A 6,864-nucleotide genomic window follows, 5' to 3' on the forward strand; every position below is an offset into this window, starting at 1 on the left:
GAAAATGGTTCCGGTCTATTGAAAAACATGGCCGACAGGAGGCGGGGCATTTTTCATTTTATGGATATAGTAAAATCGTGTGAACACTCTTAATGTCACATTTATTGCCAAATCTTTCATGAAACCTGGTCAGACGTGTTGGAATATTGATATATTGAATGTGTTCGAAAATAATACCGGTCTGTAGGACAATCTTTATGAAACTTTGTCAGAACATTTGTTCTAAGGATAACTCAGCTGAGTTCGAAAATGGTTATGGTTCGTCGAAAATATGACCGCAAGTGAGCGGGGCATTTTTCCTTATACAGAGGGGGTAATCACGTGACAAACAAGATGGCGATGTCCATGTCGAGGCAGGTATTTTTTGTCATTTTATACCCTGTATTACTTGTATTATTATTTTTTACTCCGCTCACTTTCCAGCCATATTCGGAAGACGGTTACTGGCTTTTATTTCATAGTAATATTCGGTGCAAACTTTCTTAGCGGGATGACCTAATTAGGGCTCCACTAAGAAAATGTGCGTGGAGTAACGTCGATATATAAAGCGAATTTAAATACGAAATAAACGCTAATCACCTTGTTACTGATATGGCTGGAAAGTGAGCGTCATTTAAAAAATAAACAGAAGTAATAAAGGGTATAAAGCGGCGAAAAATAACCGTCTCGGTATGGCCGTCGCCATCTTGACTATCACGTGATTACCCCTTCTGTTATATGACAATAGTAAAATCTTGTTAACACACTTCAAGTAACAATTTTCTGTCCAATCGTCATGCAACTTGGTCAGAACATTTGTTTTAATGGTTTCTGGGATGAGCTCGAAAATAGTTCCTGTCCGTTGAAAAAACATGGCCGCCAGGAGGCTGGGCATTTTTTCTTGTATGGCTAAAGTAAAACCGTGTTAACTCTCTAGTTGATATGTTGGCCAAGTTTGAAAATGGTTTTAAAAACATCTCAAAAGTTGCTGAGAGCAATCCAGTTAACTGAAGTCTCAGGTGAGCGACAGATCCGTGAACAGCCGATGATATGTTAATCTAATGCTGTGAATACCCAATGTCGCGAATGCCTAGTGCTGTGAATCCAAAATAATGGTAAATTGTAACAACTAAAGGAAACATATTTGTACTGTCGTGCATTTACGTATTTTCCATTTTGGTGTGGTTTTCGTCTCAGTAAACTAACAATTTCAGTCCAACTTAGTGGTATTAAAGACAAATGTCTGGACAAATGAAATAACTAGTGGAGTAATATGATTGAAAAAAAATGAAGGATGGAGGGAAGACACTGAATGAAGGAAAGATGGGATGGATGCTGTAGCGGCGATTGGGAATAAGGGGTGGATTGACGACATAATGACGAAAGAAAAGGAAGGAGCAACGAAAGACAGGAGGAAGAATGGAAATGACAGATAGACGAAAGTAAGGAATGGACTTCAGGAAAGAGAACGAACAAGACTGACGGAAGAACTACAGAAGGTAGTGAAAGGAAGTGTGGAGGGAGAAAGGGTCGGGCATCAGTGGTTTAAGGGGAAAGGAAAGAAAGGGAATGATATATTAAGAGAATACAGTATGGGTGAAGGAGGGTAAATTAAATGTTTGAGGGACAACAGACGGGTAGTGAGGTCGGAAGGAAGGGGATTGTTTGAAGAAATATTTAAGAAGAAGGTCGGAGGAGGAAGAAAGAACGAATGGAATTGAAGGAATAAAGACTAGAGTGCTTCAGGAAAGATGACTGGGAAGCATGTCTGATGGAACGTCTGTAAAGAGGAATACATTAATAGACGAAATAGATGGATGCATAAATAAATACAGTACAAAAGAACGGATGGAGTAGATGGGCGACTGAATAACGAATTAAACAAGGAGATAAGTGGATTGGAGAGAATCGAATAAATATTAATATTACCACTCAAACTTGTGTACGTTAGTGTATAGTTTTCAACTGCATGTGTATTTCATTTCAACACTGGATAACGAAATCACGATATGCATGTGTCGTGTTCTGAGAAAACTGGGCTTAATTCATGTGCTGCAAAGGCTAATCTGTGACGACACTTTCCGCTTTAATGGTATTTTTAGTTTCAAGGAAGTCCGTCCTTACCGAAAATGAAGTTTAGGCGGAAAGTGTCGTCCCTGATTAGCCTGTGCGGACTGCACAGGCTAATCTGGGACGACACTTTACGCACATGCATTAAGCCCAATTTTCTCAGAACAAGACACGCATGTCCTCAAGCAATGACGTAGCCGCAGAGTTTTGCGGTTCGAATCGAAGCGGTTCATCTGTGAAATAAAACTTGTCTCGGTAGACAAACATTATTTCGGAATCCATCCACACAATTGTCAAGACTCGACCTTAAATGATTTACGACGGACATAAATCGCGGAAACTGGTCCCTCGTTGGTTTACATCCGGACTTTATTGGACATGATACGGTGCTAATATACGCTAAAATAAGTTAATTAAAATGCATACAAATTTCAAATTAATCCAAAACGATTTCATTTCACAAATTAAACAACTGCACCACGAATATGGGTATGATCTTATGCGCATAAAGAGTGTGGAAGTGGGGTCGTTTCTTAAATACGTCAATGTATCCACGGCAGATAACTTATTGAAGATGCTGAAATCATATCAATCCATTCTTAATTGATTGCACAGTTCTAAATTGATTATGAAATGAAATGTACTTTGTTAGTTCTTGTTTTGAATCTATTTTTGAAAAAACAAACATAACTGAACTTATTTCTGTTAATAACATTTTATATGTATGTTGTTAGAATCACGTGAAACAAGATGGTATCACACTAAGACGCGCCTGCATATCGACCTTCGACGCCCCTTATGTAAGGGAAATAACTCATACGATGCTTTATATTTTTCACCATGTGTTTTCTATTGGATTACTTCCCTTTAATTGTAACGTGTACTGATGTTTTGATCACAAAACACTGGATATAAGTATTTAAAGTTTTTTGCATGTACACTATTTTGTAAATTGTCTTGAGACCTTTTGACGGAAAACTGGAAAACAAATGATATGTGTGTTTTGACATGAAAATCTAGATAGAAATGGAACAAAGTAAATAAGCTTAGAAATTTTCCCCATTTCTCAAGCGGTATTCAGATGGATTTAACAGACTTATAAAAATAGCTCCCGTTGGGAATGCGATACCGGATACATTTACTGGCGCTATTGATACACGGAAGATGGATTTGTGTGGAATTAAATAGGTTCCAGTTATTTCAATTATACACGTAATTTATAGAAGTGGAGCACAGTTTGCGTTCTCATAATAGTATTATTAACTCGTTGCCAAAAATATGTATAGGTAAACATACGGGTTACGTTGCTTATGATCCCATAAATTGAATTTTTGTCAGCAAATCAAGTAAACTCATACTTGGTTTTAACTTCCGCAAATAATATTCCGGAAAATACTCTATGTTTTATACAATTAAGGGACAATGTCACTGATTTTATGGTGTGTGTTTTTAAGTCAATTTAATGTATTTCATATACACGAGTATAATTAAAATAATATAAAACACACCATAAAAGCAGTGAAATAAAATAATAAATTACAATGATTCGCAGCGGGGAGTTCTGGGAGCAAAATCAAACGTGTTACCACTAGATCTATATACTAGTGTTATATCTACTTCGGTTGACGTTCAGAAATTAATGAAACGGTATTTTTAACGTTTATCTTCGTCAATATTGTTGTTTCGCTTGATTGAATATGACAAATTCATTCTTTTTGACATAATGACATTTGTTTTGAGAAAGTTCTTCTCGAAAAATTATGGACATGTCCTTTTAAAACGACGTATACAAATTGTTTTCTATTTTTTACCATTGACATAAATGAAGTAGATCTGATACACGTAATATACTTTTAACCACTTAATTTATTTATTGAACGAGCCCTGAGGTCAGCGTATGTGTCTGTTAGATATTCAGCATGCGATTTATTGAAGTTTACATGTAGTTTATATTTAACCCACTTTTGACTTGATCATGCTACGCCAGCCTTCGATATAACAGCGCTGCGAATTGCCGTGTAGTGTTACTTTAAACTAATATCTGATACAAATACATATGAAAAAAAGTCTCTACGGCTTCCCTAGTTCATCATTACCGTACTTCCCAGCATGCACGTTCTTGCATGCGGCTTCCGGCGTCTTTGATACCGTCTTTCCGCGGCGCGCGGTAACAGATATCGCTCAATTATGTGGAACATAGCCCATGACATTTTTACAATCCCCCGTTTTATCGAGTTTCGCGCCGTGATATATATATCTACTTCTCCCTCGACAAGAGACGCCCGAGAAATCTCAGAAGCAGATTCCCGTCTTCTCTGATGATTCCAAGTGATTGCTAAATCAGGCTTTCTGCTGCTCACAAACATACTCAAGCTTTCATACATAAAGCATAAATGTTGAAAACTAAAGAAAACCATCGCGTGATCCGTTTTGTATCGTGCAACATTTGAGCAGATTGATATTGCAGTTTAAATCGGTTTATACTGTACTATTCCAAAAGATCCAATGAGTGATTAAGCAGATGAAGTGGATTGTCCTTTGGTTCTGATCACGAGGGGATGCATCCAATGCGTCCGTTTCAAAACGGACAATGAATCTATATTACTCGCATGTTCCAATTCTATCCATTAAGCGTACCGGTATATTCCTATTCTATCATTTGATAATGTTAATTTTGTGACGTCAATGTCTGAGCTTTTTTAAAATGCATTTTACGATTAGCATGAATATTTAATCATAATATTCACTTCGGATGAAACGTTATCAAACAATGTTACTTAAATCTTGTTACAAACGGGGTTACAGCACGGGCATTTATACTTAATTAATTATTAAAGGTCAGTGTCGTTTGTTAAAGCAGTCCTTTATGAAGAGTTTGTCATTCACCGTGTTATACTCAGCGCTTTTGTTCACTTGCTATTCCACTATTTATATCTTTGTAGTATAAATTGCAGTTTTTGGATAGTATACACTGTAACTGTTGACGATGAACTTTTTAATGGTGTCTTGTCAATATCCTTTAGCTCATTAGTATCGCGAAAATGTTCTTTAACAGTCTTTTTATAGTAAATAAATGATCGTGATTTGAGTGTGTGTGTGTGTGTGTGTGTGTGTGTGTGTGTGTGTGTGTGTGTGTGTGTGTGTGTGTGTGTGTGTGTGTGTGTGTGTGTGTGTGTGTGTGTGTGTGTGTGTGTGTGTGTGTGTGTGTGTGTGTGTGTGTGTGTGTGTGTGTGTGTGTGTGTGTGTGTGTGTGTGTGTGTGTGTGTGTGTGTGTGTGTGTGTGTGTGTGTGTGTGTGTGTGTGTGTGTGTGTGTGTGTGTGTGTGTGTGTGTGTGTGTGTGTGTGTGTGTGTGTGTGTGTGTGTGTTTTCCATTTAAACTTTAACGTATGTGTAATTCTGCATACCTCGTATACGTGTTCAATTATTATTGCGGTTGTTCTTTCTCCATACATTTCTAATAATTTACTTGAAACTTGCTTGAGTCTATGAAATTCCTAATATACCACAATATATTCACTAGTGTTTCAGCGCATTCCCATTGTTAACACCACTCACGAATGGTCACTTTAACCCATTTATGCTTAGCGTCTAGAAAAAAAGGCCTTGGCAAACAGCGTAGACCCAGATGAGACGCCGCATGATGCGGCGTCTCATCTGGATCTGCGCTGTTTGCTTAAAAGAATTTCTGTAAGAAATACTCTAAATATAGAAATAAATATACTAGACATCCCTAACTTTGGAAATAAATTGATCCAATTTAGAAGGATAGGAGAGCCTACTAGGCACAAATGGGTTCTTGCCCCTGTTTGCCTCTAAATAGTACATAAGTTTGAGCTTTCTTTTAATTTCAACCTTCCGCTACCGATGGCATATTACACTGTAATCAGCTGAACAATGTTTGAAACCGGGTCAAACACGACAATCGAATACACCGTTGCATTCAAAAATACATTACAGAGATCGACCCCCCACCCACCCACCCCCCCCCCCACCACCACCAACTCTAGACATTGTATCCTAAATATACATGTAAGTTAAAACATCAGTGAATATAAATCGCAGTGGCTAGATTCGCATTAGTGACAATTTAACCTTCTGCTAAGAAATTACCACTTCAAATGGACGACATAAGAAAATGACCACACTCTGCAGGTAACTTATGAAGATTCATGGAAGGAAATTAAAGAGATCTTACCTCCTAGTATGTTCGCTGTATTAACATAAAAGCGTGACTATCGTATCTAAAATATTTATTTAAAAGGGGCCGCAGATAAAGCGTCGTATCGACGCGAAACGATATTTTGGGAAACTACGAGGATTGCTTATAAAGCTATAAAATACATCCGCTCAAAAAACATGAGCGTGAATGGTCGAGTTGTCTAGGCGGGAGGCTTTTAACTCCAGGAATCCAGGGGTCAGTGGTTCGAGCCCTGTTGTGGTTTACTTTTTTCCTTTTTTTAAATTGTATTCTTGCTTTTTTACAGGAGATTTTTAGTTCAAATGTTCAAATTTATCAATATTAAGCATTTAAAGCATTTAATGACAAGCTTCAATACTTGCCAAAATCTGTTGGACGGCCCCTTTAAGCAGATACAATAATTTGATGCTTTACCCTTGACGGGTATTTTAGCAAACTACATGTATGTGTAATTGAGATACAAGGTTCGGACGTCAAAACGACGCGTTATAATCCATTCAAAGTGGATACAAATTATATACTTTCACTGATTTATGCGGAAGCTTAAAATCAAAGAATCATTTACATATTGTTATATATGAATTATATTTGAAAATCATTTAATATATGCAATATT

This window comes from Dreissena polymorpha, chromosome 15 (genome assembly GCF_020536995.1).
Source record: "Dreissena polymorpha isolate Duluth1 chromosome 15, UMN_Dpol_1.0, whole genome shotgun sequence".
NCBI classification, from domain to species: domain Eukaryota; kingdom Metazoa; phylum Mollusca; class Bivalvia; order Myida; family Dreissenidae; genus Dreissena; species Dreissena polymorpha.